An 18,681-nucleotide genomic window follows, 5' to 3' on the forward strand; every position below is an offset into this window, starting at 1 on the left:
AGAGACAGAGAGAAAGGTCTTCCTTTTTGCCATTGGTTCACCCTCCAATGGCCGCCGCAGCTGGCGCGCTGCGGCCGGCGCACCACGCCGATCCGGTGGCAGGAGCCAGGAGCCAGGTGCTTTTTCCTGGTCTCCCATGGGGTGCAGGGCCCAAGCACCTGGGCCAATTGTTCAATTTTTACTTGGTGGAAACTTGTGATTAAACTTGTGATTATAACATAAACTGAAAGTATGTTATTGTAAAAGTTAAAAGGAACATAAAAAAGGATAGAGGGTAAAATGTTGGGACTATGGATAGGTGAGTGGTAGGGTGAGAAGTATCATGCCCCTAAGTCTGTATATATGAAACACATGAAATTGGTTCACCTTATGAAAAATTTTATAGAATAATTGGATTTTAAATAGAAACAAAAAGAATAAATCACTTAGAAAAAAATGTAACCAAGGGAATAAAATATCTCAAATCTGAGAACAATAAAGGATTACTGAAAGGAATCAATGCTCATACAAATAAATGGAAATAAATACTGTGTTCATGGATTATAAAGTATATACAATAGATCAATATGATCCTAAGTGATTTAGAGATTGAAATGATTCTTTATAACACTCCAATAGTTATTTTTGTAGAAAATAAAATATAATATACAGAAAACTCTATGGCATGTCAAAGAACCAAATATCCAAATTATTATTAAAAATAAGATCAAAGTGGGATGTTTCACATTCCCTTAATTGAAAAGCAAAAGTAATCAAAAACTGTAGTATTAGCATAAAAACAGATACACTTGAAAAACCTAAGCAGCTCCAAGCTCCTGATTCCTGGCTTTAGCCTGGCATAGCCCCAGCCATTGAGGCCATTTGGGCATTGAACCAATGCATGCAAAGTTTCTCTCTCACTCGCTCGCTCTCTCGCTCTCTCTGTAACGCTGCCTTTCAAATAAATTTTAAAAAGTCTTTAATTTTTTTTAAATTTTGAAGAACAAAGTGCTTTTATTTGAAATAAAGCTAATATTGTAATTGAAACATATCCTGAGGAATTCACAAAAAAAAAATTCACAATGTAGCAGAATATAGGATAAAGATACAAATATCAATTACATTTCTGTATAGTAGCAATGAACATTATGAAAATATAATTAACATTCAAGATAGCATCAAAGTGAAAATACCACTAAGAAATTTAAGAATAAAAACACTGAATTTTGTAATGGAAAAATAAAAAATATAGGAACATATCATTTTTAAAATCAGTTACTTCAATAAGACATTTAATAATGCAAAAAGATATGATTACTATTAGTCATTGGGTAAATGCAAACAAAACCTAAAGATATCACTTAATATTCAGTAGGATGATTCTGATTCAGCCATAGATAAATGCTGACTGAGATAGATGGACAACATGGAACCCTCATACACTTTCAGTAAAATAGTGCAACCATTGTGAAAAATAATTTGCAGTTTCTTAGCAAGTTCTACATAGGATTATTTCTTAACTCAGCAGTTTCTCTCCTGTATGCCAAAAGATAAAAAATCCACTTGCTCACGTCTGCTCACTGCAGCAATATTTATGAAAGCCAAATGTGAAATCAACTCAAATACTGAATGTAAGAATAACAATGTGTAATATATCTTTTATAATGGTACACTATTTGGCAATAAAAATTAATTAACAAATTACCGACTACAAAAGTAAAAACTCAAGAGAAGAAATTAGAAGCAAAACCCCACATACTGCAACATTGTACAATTTCAATTATAGGATATGTCCATAAAAGGCCAATCTCTGGAGATAGATTTTAGATTAGTGCCTGTCTGGGGCTGATGGTAAATGAAACTTTACTGTAAGTAATATGAAGAATTGCGGGATTAATGAAAACATGTTAATATTATAATATGGTTATGATTATGTATACTGCCAGTACAGTACAAAGCAAAGAACATTCACCTAAATCAAGGGACAGTTAGGACTGAGCAGATAAACTCTTAAGTTTGGGCTTCACAGAAGAAACTGAATACCAACAAATATGGGAGAGTTTCACCTATTTTGTGGAACATGAAATTAATATACTCACTTTGGTTCAAAACTATTTAAAACCATAAATATGAGGAGCCTTACAATTCATAGACAATGTTTAGAATGAAATAATATGCATGTTTCAAGGAATTTTTCACCAAAATTAATCTGCTATTTAGTTCATTATTTCTTGTTTGATATTGTCCTAATTCAAATTAATACCATACACACTTAGAAAACCACTTCATTTTGCTTATGTGAAACAATTCAAAAGATTATTAATTACAAATTTAAGCTAAAATACTGCCTCCTAATTGCTCCACTTTTCCTGGGAAAATACCAATTCAGTTATTTTCAGGTTATCTTTGTCTTAATAAAATATTTCCAAAGATACTAATAGTAGTTATGACACTAATTTAAATATTTTGACATCCCTTAATATTATACACCCAGTAAGATGCTGTTCTGGGTTCATATTTTGTTGACAATAATTATACATATCTACAGGTAACAGTGTGAAATTTTAATCACATATACAATGTGTAATGATCAAATCAAGATACATTTTCCCTTCTATGACATTACACCTCATAATCAGAGCCTTGGAATATCTTCCTTCTATTTGCTCATAAAATAATGAATGTATTACTGTAAACTATGGTCACCCCACTATTCTATGTAATACTAAGACCTTAATCCTATAATCTAACTCTGATTTGGTACCAAGCACTCCAAGTAGTTTTTACAAGCTTCTTAATTAATTAGTTTGAAAGAAAAAAAAAGACAAACACACATACACACAGACAGGGAAAGAGAATATTCCCTTCCACTGAGAATATTCCCATCACAAATGCCTAAAACAGCTTTGGTTATATCGTACCTCAACAATGATTCAGATATGACATCAAATGCACAGGTGACAAAAGGAAGTAAGACTGCAAAAAACTAAAAGACAAAAAAAAATCTGTGTACTAAAAGGAAAACTAAACAGAGAAAACAAAGAATGGGAGAAAAAGTTGGCAAACATAGTATCATTAAGGGAGTAATACGAAGAAATACACTCATAACTATAAATAAAATTGGACAAAGAATCAGATAGTTTTACCAATCAAGATATGAAAGCACCCAACAGGTATTTTAAAAGGGGCTGCACTGCTAACCAATACCACAATATTATCACCTCACATATGTAGAAATGGCTATTATCAAAAACTAAAAATATAACAAGTACTGAATCAGATCTTTAGAAAAAATAACACATAAATTGTCTGAGGGAATGTAAATTGGTAAATTCACTATGAAAAACACTATGGGGCCGGCGCTGCAGCTCAACAGGCTAATCCTCCGCCTAGCGGCGCCGGCACAACAGGTTCTAGTCCCGGTCGGGGCACCGGATTCTGTCCCGGTTGCCCCTCTTCCAGGCCAGCTCTCTGCTGTGGCCCGGGAGTGCAGTGGAGGATGGCCCAAGTCCTTGGGCCCTGCACCCCATGGGAGAGCAGGAGAAGCACCTGGCTCCTGCCTTCAGATCAGCGTGGTGTGCTGGCCGCAGCGTGCTGGCTGCAGCGGCCATTGGAAGGTGAACCAACGGCAAAGGAAGACCTTTCTCTCTGTCTCTCTCTCTCTCTCTCACTGTCCACTCTGTCTGTCAAAAAAAAAAAAAGAAAGAAAAAGAAAAACACTATGGAAGTATCCCAAATAAAATTAAAAATGGAACACATGACAAAGTAATCCCACTACTGGATGTGTATCCAAAGGAAATTAAATCACTATCTCAAAGGTACACTGGCACATCCATGTTCATATGAGCATTATTCACAAGAACAAGAAATGGAAATAACATGGTCAATAGATGAATAGAGAAAAACATGATACACATGCACACAATCGAATCACATCCAACAATAAAAAAGAAATTCTAGCATTTTATCACAACATAGATCCAAATAAATTAATGTGGACATCAGGCTGCATGAAGTATGACACAGAAAGATAAATACCACATAATCTCCTGAATTTGTGGAATTGAAGAAAATCAAACTTAATCACAGAACAGAATAGTGGTTTCTAGGGGCTGAGAGTGGAGGAAGTGTGAAGATGTTAGGAGATAAATTAACTCCTTGAGACCTAATATACAGCACAGAAATAATATCAATACACTATTCAATACTCACAACTTGTTAAGATCTTAAGAATTATTTTAAAGACTATGCAAGGTGATATGGATATGTTAGTTTGTCTTAATCATCTCATAATACATATGTAAAAGGGGATTCCAAAAATTTAGTGAAAAACTAGATTAAATGATAAAGTGAATTTCCCGTAGACTTAAAAACACCTCAAATAACATTACAGGCCTTGAATATACACAAATTTTGTCAATTTTATCCCAATAACCTTGAAAAATCACCCTATATCAAAATAAAAATTAAAACTTAGAAATCTAGGCTTATATTTTTGGGGTTGGGAAGGTTGTCATGGAACAGAAATAGTTTTTAAAACACCCATAAATGTAATGAGCTAAACTTTCTATTTTGAAAGGGCAAAGACAGCCAACAGCCTATCAAGGGAACGTGTAAGGGCAAAGATGACACCCGAGTACAAATTACAGTGTGCTCCTGTCCCCCTAAAACCTGAACCAAAACACTGAGTGAAATAAAACTACTTTGTTTTTAACTTACTGTCTATGACACTGTTATTTTCAACAGAAAATGAGGTCAGACCTCCAGAATGGGCTATGCTGACAGATCAGGGTCCGTGAATTAAGACCTGCTTCTGACATATTCAGAAAACTTGTGGATTCATGTCACCCCTGGAGTAAAAAGAGCAACTGAGGACCCCTTAAACAACAGCTCCTCACTGCATGAACCCTCCACACAGCCCACATTCCCCATAATGACCACTTCATCCCCACTGCATAAATGGGGAAGGCAGGGGGCTGCTGCCAGCAGCTGCCTAGAGATGGCCCCTAGGCTGTGAGCAAGAAACGGACAGGACACCTGAAGTCCCCACACTGCAGACCAGAGAGGGCCAAGGGAAGTGTCATTCCAGCAGCGAGATGGGGCCTATGGACTAGAGATGACCTCTGTGAAGCCAGCAAGCTGCCAGCCTTTTCTGACAACATCCAGGAAGTCTGCCTTCCCCTCTCCTCAAGCCCCGCCCCACACACTCACCATTTCCAGTGTCCGAGGTGGGTGGCGTTCTTCAATGGAAGACGGTCAGAAAACAGCGGAGAGAGAGAGCAGCAAACGCTGACTGCCTTTAGAGATTCCCAACAACGGAGCCCACTCCTAGAACCTCCCTCCACCTCAGAACTGGAAGACTACTGACTACTGTGGCATCAAGATCCTGCGGGATTACATAGCATTTATGCCACCACATCTGACTGAACAGCTTGCATTGCCATGTGTGTGTGCACAACGTCTAAAAGACACAGCCAATCAGAATCCTCCATAGCGCTGACACACGAGTTCAGGTCGTGCCAGATGGAAAAAATAAGAGGAATCAGGTTCATTTCCACCACTGCGTCCTCTTTGGCTCCAGCCTCCCTGTAGTGGGAGGGAGTTTCTCCTCCCTGGTCCTGCAAACTGCTGGACTCCCTCCCACCTCTTTCTGGAAAAGACCCTATTGGGTGTTGCAGGAACCTCCTTCAGGTCAGTTACAAGTTAATGGCTGTTTATTGGCTCAGAGCCATTCTTATTCATATGTGGAACATATTTTTATGTTGAGTCCTCTGTGTTCTTTTTTATTATGAATTTAAAGAATGTATAAAGATATCACATAATTTAATCCTTTTTTCCCATTTCTCTTGCAAATTTTTTTCTAGTCTGACTACTGTGCTTTAATATTTTGTTTCTTGCTTGTACTTAGTGATTAAGACTATGAATATATATATATGTATATGATTGGTATTAATAGTAATGTCTTTTACCAGTTGTATTTGTTTTTATTGATTACCTCTGTATATAATCATCCAATATAGTCATATTTTATGACTTAGAAATTGATTTTTATAATTTATAATTTCTTTTTGCTCCTTTATACCCCTTACTACCCCTGCAATAGAAAGATTATACAATCTAGCAGTCCCACTCCTGGGTATATATATCTAAAGAAAATTAATTTGGCATACCATCTTTATATTCAAGAAATGGAAAAAAAAACTAAGTGTCTACAAAATGATGAATGGAAAAAGAAAATGTGCATGCACACAAAGGAAAGCTATTTGATGGAAATGGAGGACACGTTCATTTACAACAATATGGATGGATGTGAGACTCCTTATCATATGAAAAATATGCCAAACCCAAAAAGACATGAGCGACATAGTCTCAGTCATATGTGGACTCTAACAAAGTGCTTCTCATAGATGCTAAGAGTATGATGATGGCTAACAGAAACAGGGAAGAGTAGGAATGAGAAATTGCTTGGGAAAAGTTGTTTAACAGGTACTAGGTGGGCCAGCACTGTAGGGTAGCAGGTAAAGCCACCAGTTGCAGCACCAGCATCCCATATGAGTGCAGGTTCATGTCCTGCATGCTCCACATGCTAATGTGCCTGGGAAAGCAGCAGAAGATGACCCAAGTGTTTGAGCCCCTCTTCCCACTTGGGATACCTAAAGGAAGCTCCAACCCCCTGCTGTTGCTACCATTTGGGGAGTGAACCAGGAAATGGAAGACCTCTCTCTCTCTTTCTCTCCCTCTATATCTGTAACTTTGCCTTTCAAATAAATAAATACATCTTAAGAAACAGCTATATGTAAGAGGAAGAAGTTCTGGTGTTCCTTTGAATGATAGAGTAGGGTGACTATGGTGATGATAATGGACCATCTATTTTTTCTTAAAAAATAGAGTCTACATGTTTTGCTCATAAGAAATCACAAATATTTGAAGAGGTTGATACTTTAGGAAAAAACATGGTGCAATATAAATATGTATAGTTGTTTTAAGTTAGTAACTTTTTTATTATTATTTGACAGGTAGAGTTAGAGAGAGAGAGAGAGAGAGAGAGAGAGAATGCAAGAGCGAGAGCGAGAGAAAGGTCTTCCTTCTGTTGGTTTACTCCTCAAATGGCTGCTATGGCTGGTGCTGCACTGATCCGAAACCAGGAGCCAGGTGCTTCTGCTTGGTCTCCCATGCAGGTGCAGGAGCCCAAGGAACTGGACCATCCTCCACTGCCCTCCCGGGCCACTGCAGAGAGCTGGACTGGAAGAGGAGCAACCAGGACTGGAACCTGGTGCCCATATGGGATGCCAGCACCGCAGGCGGAGGATTAACCAAGTGAGCCCTGGCGCCGACTCCCTAAGTTAGTAACATTTAAAGACATTTAAATTTGATGTAATTTGTGTTACATAAGAGAATAGTACATAAGAAAACAAATATATATGTGTGTGTATACTCTTGTAAACATTCATATATTTATATATCAACATATAAACACATGTATATAAGCATACATATAAATTTAATATCCAAAGTTTGGAAATACTTATATAATTTCAATTGCATTTCTGCAACTGGAGAAATGACTCATATTCATAATTCCCTTATTCCACTCTCCAGTCTGTTATTCCCTTTGTCTTCAGAAGGCTCCTATCATACTTACGGCTGTTTCCCTGATGAAATTTTCCAGACTTTTCAGAGCTGAATACTTTTGGACAGAAGACCTCCAAATGCCCATAGCAACTGCAGAGTCCCATGGAAGACCCATCTCCAAGATGTTTTGTAGGCAAATAGAGGTCAGGAATGATGCTGTATAGGCTAGTCACCCACGGTGAACCAATACCACCAGTTTTCCCAATGACCAGGCCAACCATATAAAAAGATATTCAAAATCATCTTAAGATGTAAGATTGGAAATTCAGAATGGTAAACTCAGGTCCAGGAAGGAGGTTCATAGGAACAATCATCCATATCAAAAGAAAGTTTAATATAAGAATTATGAAAAACTAGGGTTGTACTTCTTATAGAGCTTCTGAAAATATTCAACTTAAAGGAAGCTATATATATATATATATATATATATATATATATATGTCAACATCTAAAAGAACATATTGGAAACTCAATAAATGTAAGGAATGAATTTGAGAGACTAATTTTCCATTTTTTTTTTGACAGGCAGAGTGGACAGTGAGAGAGAGAGACAGAGAGAAAGGTCTTCCTTTACCGTTGGTTCACTCTCCAATGGCCACTGCGGCCGGCGCACCGCGCTGATCCGATGGCAGGAGCCAGGAGCCAGGTGCTTTTCCTGGTCTCCCATGGGGTGCAGGGCCCAAGCACCTGGGCCATCCTCCACTGCACTCCCTGGCCACAGCAGAGGGCTGGCCTGGAAGAGGGGCAACCGGGACAGAATCCGGCGCCCCGACCGGGACTAGAACCTGGTGTGCCGGCGCCGCTAGGCGGAGGATTAGCCTAGTGAGCTGCGGCGCCGGCCTAATTTTTCATTATTAATGTCAATAATTTTTATGGTAGAGGAAAGGAAAAAATATAAGACAAAATTCATGAAGAGAAAGATGAAGAAAAATGTAAATGCTAAAAAATATACATGAGTTGTAATAAATAAATACCAGTGTAAACTAACAGAGCAGCATTAGTATTAAAGTGTATCATTCTTGAGCTTATAATTTAATAAATGTGTAAAATATGTCATTACTGTATTTTCTTTTTAATAACAAAATCAATGAATATAATAATTCAATAGAGGATCATAGCTTGAAATAATGTAAACAAACCAAAAATACAGGAAGAAAATAGGAGAGAACTGTAATTCATCAAAAAATAGGGAACAAAAGTAACTCAAATAAAACAAGGTATACAAAGAAATAAGCTTATAATCCTGAATATATTAAGTTATGCATTAAGATTAAGTGATCCTCATGGGGTGGGCATGATGGTGCAATGTTTTAAGCTAGTGCTTGGGACACCTGTATCATATATCCTTGTGCCTGATTTCAGTCGTAGAGATGCCATTTCTCTGAGGGTTTCCTGCAAATGGACATGAAAGGCAACAGAGAGTAGCTCATATTTTTGGGTTCCTCCCTACCTACTCAGATTTGAATGGAGTTTCTGGCTCCTGGCTTCAGCCTCACACAGCCATAGTTGTCACAGGCATTTCAGGGAGTGAAACAGCACATAAAATATATATCTGCTTCTGTCTCTACTTTCTTGTTATTATACCTTTAAGTAAGTAAATCCTTAAAAAACAAACAAGGGATCTTCAGATATAATGAAAACCAAATATAGATACATGAATTCTACATGACATGTAATAAAAGTCACTTTATAAAAAATTAAATTTACATTTTTAAGGTATACAGATTTCATGTGCTTCATATATATAGATTTAGGAATATAGTGATAATTCACACACTAGCCTCCCTCCTGACCATGCTCCAACACTTACTCCTCCCTCTCATATTCCCACTCTCAATTTTTGCAAAAATCTATTTTCAGTTTACTTTTTATTCATAAGATTAACCCTACACTGAATTCAACAAATAGAATGAAGAAAGAAAAAATTGTTCCTCACCAGTAGAGACAATGGTTGTAAACAATCTAATAGAGAACCTAAAATCTAATGTCTTGGAGTGAAATGGATATTTTGAGTTCTGATGATTGTTTAAATGTACATTTTATCTGCTATGATTCACTTGTTGAAAATATATTAACAAAATGTGTGCTATAATTACATTACATGAAAATTGTTACAAAAATACACCTATACCTATTTCTTCTATAATCAGACAAAAATTCTAAGACAAAATATGATAGTAATTGGGGTCAGTGCTGTGGCATAGCGAGTAAAGCTGCTTCCTGCAGTGCCAGCATCCCAAATGGGTGCCAATTCAATTCCCATCTGCCCAACTTTTGACCCAACTCTAAACTATGGCCTGGGAAAGTAGTAGAAGATGGCCCAAGTCCTTGGGCCCCTGCACCCACATAGGAGACAGGGAAGAAGCACTTGGCTCCTGGCTTCGGATCCGTGCAGCTCTGGTCATTGCGGCCAATGGGGAGTGAACTAGTGGATGGAAGACCTCTCTCTCTCTCTCTCTCTCTGCCTCTGCCTCTGTGTAACTCTGCCTTTCAAATAAATAAATAAATATTTCAAAAACCACAATGAAACTTTAAAATGATAGTCATTAAATTGCATTGATTTAATTTAATCTCAATCTGCACTAGGAAGAAAGGAAACATGCTTTATTCCCATCAACAGTTATATTTACTGGTTTGTGTGTTGGTCAATATTTCTTATGTATAGTTATTACTTTTTGCTTTTTTTTGTTTTTTTTTTTTACTAAACAAATATATACCTATAAGTGTTCAGCTTCTTTTTAAAAAATAAAGTAAAAATTATTGAAAATTTATTTAGATACTATCACAGATAAATTTTTGAATTCTTGAGCAACCTCAATTTTAAACAAGAATAAAGGCAAATTTCTTGGAAAATTAATCCTTTAGTTACCTATACCAAAAAATAAACTATTGAATTTTTTAGCAAACTCAAATATGTAAAAGGATAACAAATACACTATTTTAAGTGTAAAAATATACTATATCCTCTGCTGAAGAATAGTGTAGTAATACTATATTAACAGTGGTAAAATAAGCATAATATATTTGTGATTAGAAAATGACTATAAATAATTATATCAACCTATTATATGCAAACATGAATATCAGTATTTTATAAAATAACAGAAAATTCATTTAAAATAAATAAATATTTATTTATCTTGGAAATGCTTCATCTTTTAATTGAGTTTTTTTTTATTTTTAACAGGCAGAGTGGACGGTGAGAGATAGAGACAAAGAGAAAGGTCTTCCTTTTCTGTTGGTTCACCCCCAATGGCCGCTGTAGCCAGCATGCTGTGGCTGGTGCACTGCACTGATCCAAAGCCAGGAGCCAGGTGCTTCTCCTGGTTTCCCATGGGGTGCAGGGCCCAAGCACTTGGGCCATCCTCCACTGTACTCCAGGGCCACAGCAGAGAACTGGACAGGAAGAGGAGTGACCAGGACAGAATCTGATGCCCCACTGGGACTAGAATCTGGGGTGCTGGTGCTGAAGGTGGAGGATTAGCCTATTGAGCCATGGTGCCAGCCTTTTAATTGAGTTTTAATATATACTTACTTGATAGGGATAGAAGAAGAGAGATTGAGTTTGAGAGTGAGAAAAAGAAAACTCCTATCTGCTAGTTCATTTCAAAAATGCCTGCATTTCGGTCCTCAACTGATGCTGAAACTAGGAAGCAAGAACTCAATCCACATACCCCATTTGGGAGACAGGAACTGAACTACCTGGTTCATCACTACTGTACCCAGTTATCTGCATTAGCAGGAATCTGTAATTCAGAGCACAAACAGGTACACCCCAGTATGGGATGTGGTTGTCTTAACAGTTAAGACTAATTCCAACCTAATTGAATATTTTAAGATAAAATCAGCAATTTACTTGAAAGATATAGGTGATGTCTCATTCTGTGGTTTACTGCCCCAGAGCCAGCCAGCAGGGATCTGGGAATTCAATTCAGTTCACATACAATAGGTATCAAGAACTCAATTATTTGAACCATCAACACTGCCTCCCCAGATCTAAATTAGTGAGAACCTGGAGTCAGAAGGCAGTTATCCAACCCAGGTACTCGAATATGGTTCAAGGTTTCATAACTGCCAGGCCAAATGTCCACCCCTATACTCTCTCTCTCATAAGTCCTGGCAATGTTTTCACTTTGCCTGAAATGCTCTCCTATATCCAACTTCATGACTTACATGTAGAATGTTCTATCTTCTCTGTGCTCCAGGTTTCATTATTTTATACACTCTTAATGTTATATGACTAATGAGGAGAAAGCCTCCACCTAATATACTTGTTATGAGAAGAGGTCAACTTTGGAATAGTTAAACACAGGATTCAAGATTCACCAGTGCAGACTTATGTCCCAACTCTGTTGATTACTAGCATGGAACATCCTTTAACTTACAAGCCTGGGATGACCTGAAGACCTAGCTAGCAGATCTAACTAGCACAGCTTCTGTAAGGATCAAGTGATTAATGCATTAATCAAAATACAAATAGCAATAGATCAAACATACCTTTGCAGTAGCAAAGTTAAATACATATAATGATAATGAGTGATTTATCATTGTGGCAATATTTATAATTAAACTTTATGTACCTTTATATGAATAAGAACAGTGTCAAATGAATCATCATGGCAAAATCTGCAATACTGCTAATAAATGTACTTAAAGAAAGTAAATTGTTCATATTGTCCTGAAAGGAACTAAATATTCTTGGTCCATTGAAGCCTATATACTAAAATTATATAATGAATTCGAATTAGTAACAATGGGACTGATTTTGACTTTTTTCAAAATTGATTCATGAATTTTGGAATTCTTTGCCATGCTTTTCAGCTCACTATTTCTCCTTCACATTTTCAGAAAAAATATACATATAATTGAAAAGATTTTTTTCAACTTTTATTTAATAAATATAAATTTCCAAGGTACAACTTTTGGATTATAGTGGCTTTCCCCCATCATCTGCCTCCCACCCACAACCATCCCATCTCCCACTCCCTCTCCCATTCCATTCACATCAAGATTCATTTTCAATTATCTTTATATACAGAATATCAAACTTAGTATATACTAAGTAAAGATTTCAACAGACTGCACCCACACAGACACACAAAGTATAAAGTACTGTTTGAGTAGTAGTTTTACCATTAATTCACATAGTACAACACATTAAGGACAGAGATCCTACATGGGGAGCAGGTGCACAGTGACTCCTATTGTTGATTTAACAATTGACCCTCTTATTTATGACATCAGTATTCACCCAAGGCTCTTGTCATGAGCTGCCAAGGCTATGGAAACCTCTTGAGTTTGCCAACTCCGATCTTATTTAGACAAGGGCATAGTCAAAAAAGGAAGTTCTCCCTTCAGAGAATGGTACCTCATTCTTTGATGGCCCATTCTTGGAAAGATTTTTTAATGAGGGAAGTACAACATTGATCTTGTGTCTATCCTTGGTTGAAAGTAAAGCTTGCTTACACTGTTGGTGAAAAGTCATTTGCAATCTTTACAACTTTCCTCTTCAATCTGACCTTTGCAGCTCACCAAAAATGGAATGTTTGCACACCATGCTTAAATTCCATTTTACAATATGGTGTGTCATTCTTTCTCAGCACAGCATAGTCATTTTAGGCAATTGTAAGCTTGACACCTGATTTCACTTAAACAGTGCCTTCCCAGAGCATAATTAGTAGTGCATTTTTACAAAGGCACATCCACATGGCACAGATGGCATTCTTCATACCAGACGAGCAATGATGGAGTTGGAAACCAACCAAATCATCCACAAAAATTGTGAGAAAATCAAGACAGACATCGGAGTGGAAGGAAAATGTTCCTTCTCTTCCAAATTGTATATGAACGTATGTTAAAACCTGTTCTTCACTTTTTTATTTCTTCTCTTCTTAGTGCATTATTACTGCAATTTGTGCTCATAACCACATTTTTGTTTAAATTTAGTGATGCCTATAACACTGCCAACTTAAAATGTTGTAGCACTCCATTTTTCAACTATATTAACAGGGATTTAAAATAATTTCCTTAGATGATCTCACATCTTTTCATTCATGTATTTATTCAAAAATGTTTACTGATCACTGCAAACTCTCAGGTACAGTCAATGGTTGCACTAGGGCACTTCAAAAAGTTCATAGAAAAAGCAATTAAGAAGTGACTGCTTTGGAGAAAAAAAAAGTTGAAATCCATGCAGTTTGTGCATTGCATACATTCTCCATGAACTTGTTGGAGATCCTTCTACATATGGCTTTCAAAACTTTTGTGTAGAAAAGATGTGTGACCAGGGTGTAACCATTTGATAGCATCTTGAAGCCCAGGTCAACATCTGGAGATTATTCTACACTATTGGTATTTCTCTGCAAAGGAAGGGCCATGAAATGCTCTGTCTTGGCCAACAGGTGAACAAATGACAGGCAGAGTGGATAGTGAGAGAGAGAGACAGAGAGAAAGGTCTTCCTTTGCTGTTGGTTCACTCCCCAATGGCCACTGTGGCCAGTGTGCTGCAACCAGCGCACTGTGCTGATCTGAAGCCAGGAACCAGGTGCTTCTCCTGGTCTCCCATGCGGGTGCAGGGCCCAAGTACTTGGGCCATCATCCACTGTACTCCCAGGCCACAGCAGAGAGCTGGACAGGAAGAGGAGCAACTGGAATAGAATCTGATGCCCCAACCAGGACTAGAACCAGGTGTGCCCATGCCGCAGGTGGAGGATTAGCTTATTGGGCCATGGCACAGGCACAAATGTGTAAATTTTAAATTTGCTAAAGTCACCACAAGCTACTTAATAATGTGGTTTGCATCTAGAGATCCACTCTGGCTGCATTGTGAAGGACTGACTACACACTGCAAGAGAGGCCTGGAGAGCAGGAGGAACAGCTGGCTTCTCTGGTTTTCCCTAAAGGTTAATCCAGGGCCACAGGGTTCCTGTGTCCTCCTGCCCAAGTATCCCCATAGAAACTCCAGTTCTGGTCCATACAGATTTATTTGTACTTTGTTTTTTAAACTGAAGACAAGCTTTCTCTTTTATTTAAAGGTTTCCATGTTTATTTGAAAGGTTGAGCTTTAGACAGAATGGGATGGGGTCAACGGGGAGAAACAAAGAGATCTTCTATATGCTAGTTTACTCCCCAAATGGCCACAAAATCGAGGGCATGGCCAGTCCAAGGCCAGGAGCCAGGAACTCATCTTGGTCTCCCACTTGGTTGGTAAGGTCCATTGTACTTAGATCCATGCCCTGCTGCCTTCCCAGGCACATTGGCAGGAAGATGGATCCAAAGCAGAGCAGCCAGGACTCCAGCAGGCAGTCTTCCATGGGTTGCTAGCATGCAAGTGGCAGCTTAACACACTGCATTATGATGGCAGCTCCAGAAGACCTTCCTTTAATTTTGAACATCTTCATTAAAAATTATCTTGGACAAGGGTGAGCATTTAGCCTAGCACCTAATACCCCAGTTAAGTTGTGTCTTAATTCAGTTCAGTTCATATTTAATTTCTGGCTGTGGATCCAGATTCCAGCTCCCTGCCAATTTGCACCCTGGAAGTCAGCAGGTAATAGCCCATCTCTTGGGACCTTGTCAACCATATGGGAGACCCAGACTGAGTTCTGACTCCCGCCTTCAGCCTGGCCCAATTCTGAGTGTTGAGGAATTTGGAGAGTAGACCAGCAGGTGGTTAATTTCTCCCTCCCTCTCTCTGTCTTCTCTCAAATAAAAAAAAAATTGAGAGTACTTAAGTCATTATTAAATTATTAATTGTATTATTGGTTAGAAAGATTAATACAGACAACTCAAATTGCTTAAAATTATTTATAAGAGACAATGTATTATCTATCTAGTAATATTTCACATAATAGGATAATAAACATGTGTTTATATACTACTGTAAATAACTGTAGCATGGTTACTTTTCAAATAAATCATGTTTTTATAAAAAAGATAATCATTTAGGTCTTTTTTTTTTTGCCAGAGTGTCTTGGCTTTCCATGCCTAAAATCCTCGCATGGCCTCTTCAGCCAGATACGAATGCCTTAAGGACTGATTCTGAGGCAAGAGTGCTGTTTAGGACATCTGCCCTTCTATGAGTCTGCTGTGTATCCTGCTTCCCATGTTGGACCGTTCTCTCCCCTTTTTATCCTATCAGTTAGTATTAACTAGTCTTATTTATGTGATCCCTTTGACAAAAAAAAAAAAAAGAGGACCTAAATGAAAGATCTCTGTGAATAAGATCCCAGTAGAAAGAACAGGCCATCAAAGAAGGAGGTACCTTTCTCTGAAGGCAGGAGAGAACTTCCACTTTGACTATGACCTTGTCTAAATAAGATCAAAGTCGGCGAAATCAAAAGGCTTCCATAGCCTTGGCAACTCATGACTAGAGCCTAGGGAGATTACTGACGCCATAAACAAGAGTGTCAAATTGTTAAGTCAACAACAGGAGTACTGTGTACTTACTCCTTGTGTAGGATCTCTGTCCTTAATGTGTTGTCCAATGTGAATTAATGCTATAACTAGTATTGAAAGAGTATTTTACACTTTATATTCTGTGTGGGTGCAAACAGATGAAATCTTTACTTAATATATACTGAATTGATCTTCTGTATATAAAGATAATTGAAAATGAATCTTGATGTGAATGGAATGGGAGAGGGTGTGGATAAGGGGAGGGGTGCGGGTGGGAGGGAAGTTATTGGGGGGGGGAAGCCATTGTAATCCATAAACTGTACTTTGGAAATTTATATTTACTAAATAAAAGTAAAAAAAAATCAGCATTTTTTGTGGACTTTTCAATGACCTGTTATCTGTCTAAACAAAAATGCAACTAAGTACTTTCCTAGTTTTTTTTGTCAAAGTAGAAAGTTGATCATTTTTAACATTATAATTTTACAAATGTGTAATATATAACAAGTAAATAGTAAATATATGTGATATTTTAAAATTTCTTATCTAAGAAATCTGAACATCACTACTGAAAAAAATTAAGGATATGATCAATGATGTTTAAAATACAATTATCGTCCTGCTCTGCGGCTCAATAGGCTAATCCTCCACCTCCGGTGCTGGCACACCGGGTTCTAGTCCCGGTTGGGGCACTGGATTCTATTCTGGTTGCTCCTCTTCCAGTCCAGCTCTCTGCTGTGGCCCAGGAAGGCAGTGGAGGATGGCCCAAGTGCTTGGGCCCTGCACCCACATGGGAGACCAGGAGAAGCACCTGGCTCCTGGCTTTGGATTGGTGCAGCACACGGGCCATAGCGGCCAATGGGGAGTGAACCAACAGAAAAAAAAAAAAGGAAGACCTTTCTCTCTGTCCCTCTCTCTCACTGTCCACTCTGCCTGTCAAAATAAATAAAGAAAAAAATTTTTTTTAATTTTAAAATAAATTATCAGAGGTCAGCACTGTGGCTTAGTGGGTTCAGCTGCTGCCTGAAGAATGGACCTTCATGGAACTGTAGTTTGTGACTGTAAAATGCTTAGCACTGGGGGCAGCTTTGTGGAGTAGCTGGTTAAGCCTCCAATGGAGACACTGTTGGAGACCCTGCTGCTGCATATCCCATCCAGCTCCCTGTTAATGCACCTGGGAAAGCAGCAGAGGATGGCCAAGTGCTTGGGCCCCTGCATCCATGTGGAGACTCAGAAGAATACCCTGGCTCCTGGCTTTGTCATGGCCCTGGCTGTTGCCACCATTTAGGAAGTGAACCAGTGAATGGAAGATCTCTTCTCTCTGTAACTCTGCCTTTCAAATACAATAAATCTCTGTGGCCAGTGCCATGGCTCAATAGGCTAATCCTCTGCCTGCAGTGCAGGCACCCTGGGTTCTAGTCCCTGTTCGGGCACCAAAATCTGTCCCTGTTGCTCCTCTTCCAGTCCAGCTCTCTGCTGTGGCCCAGGAAGGCAGTGGAGGATGGCCCAAGTGCTTGGGCCCTGCATGCGCATGGGATATCAGGAGGAAGCACCTGGCTCCTGACTTCAAATCGGCTCAGCGTGCTGGCCATGGTGGCCATTTAGGGGTTGAAGCAATGGAAGGAAGACCTTTCTCTCTGTCTCTCTCTCTCACTGTCTAACTCTGCTTGTGAAAAAAATAAACAAATCTATGAGTGTGTGTGTGTGTGTATAGATATACACACATATATGCATATATTATATTATATATTATATAGTTATATAATATATAACATAGTTATATAGTTACATAACATATATAATAAACATAATTATATAATTTATAATAACATATAATTATATATTAGAATATATCACATTGGACTATATATTATATATCTTTAATATAATATAAATAACTATGTATAATATATATAATTATCAGCAAACTCAGTAAGATGTTTAATTCATTTAGAAATTGAATAAATACAACTTAAAATATGTGTTTTTCATCAGATTCAAAACAATTATTGCAACTGCTGACATATTGACATATATAAGACAATGGCCATTGAATAGAATGTGAATTTGCGAGGTGGAGGCAAGATGGCAGAATAGGAAGGGAGCACACTGATAGTCCGGGGAGAGATAGTTTAATAAAAGTGGAGATACTGCAGGTTCAAGGAAGAGTAGGGGAGGAAACAGCAGAAGAAACTCTTCCGGAACGCGTGATTCACAGCGGACCTGCGTGGAGAACGTGGGAGCCCACAGTTTGGGACACCAGCGGCAGACTCAACACACCAGCGCTGGAACGCGAGGTGAGCCGAACCTCAATAGCCCAAGACACCGGCAGGCAAGCGGAGAGAGGAGACTAGAGGGAACGACCCCCGGGGGGGGAAAGTTCACCAGGCTAACTGGAAGAGAGAGAGAGAAAAAAAAAGTGACTGGTATGGACACGGGTTTCTCTCTCTTCACTCAGCTCTCAAGGGCGAGCAAGACAAAGAGCAGGCGCCATCTTGGACATACGTCATAAGCAGGGTGACCTCAGGTCTGCACTGGCCCTGAGCCTAGCAGAAAAACTGACTCTGGGTGAGGCAAATTAACAGGAGATTAGGACTTAGTAAATTTGTGGTGCTACTGAACTGAGACTGTGAAAAAAGAGATGGTGGGGGAGAGAACTCACGGAATTCATGTGAG

The sequence above is a fragment of the Oryctolagus cuniculus genome, chromosome 19 (genome assembly GCF_051225735.1).
Source record: "Oryctolagus cuniculus isolate XC-2025 breed Fujian yellow rabbit chromosome 19, ASM5122573v1, whole genome shotgun sequence".
Lineage (NCBI taxonomy): Eukaryota > Metazoa > Chordata > Mammalia > Lagomorpha > Leporidae > Oryctolagus > Oryctolagus cuniculus.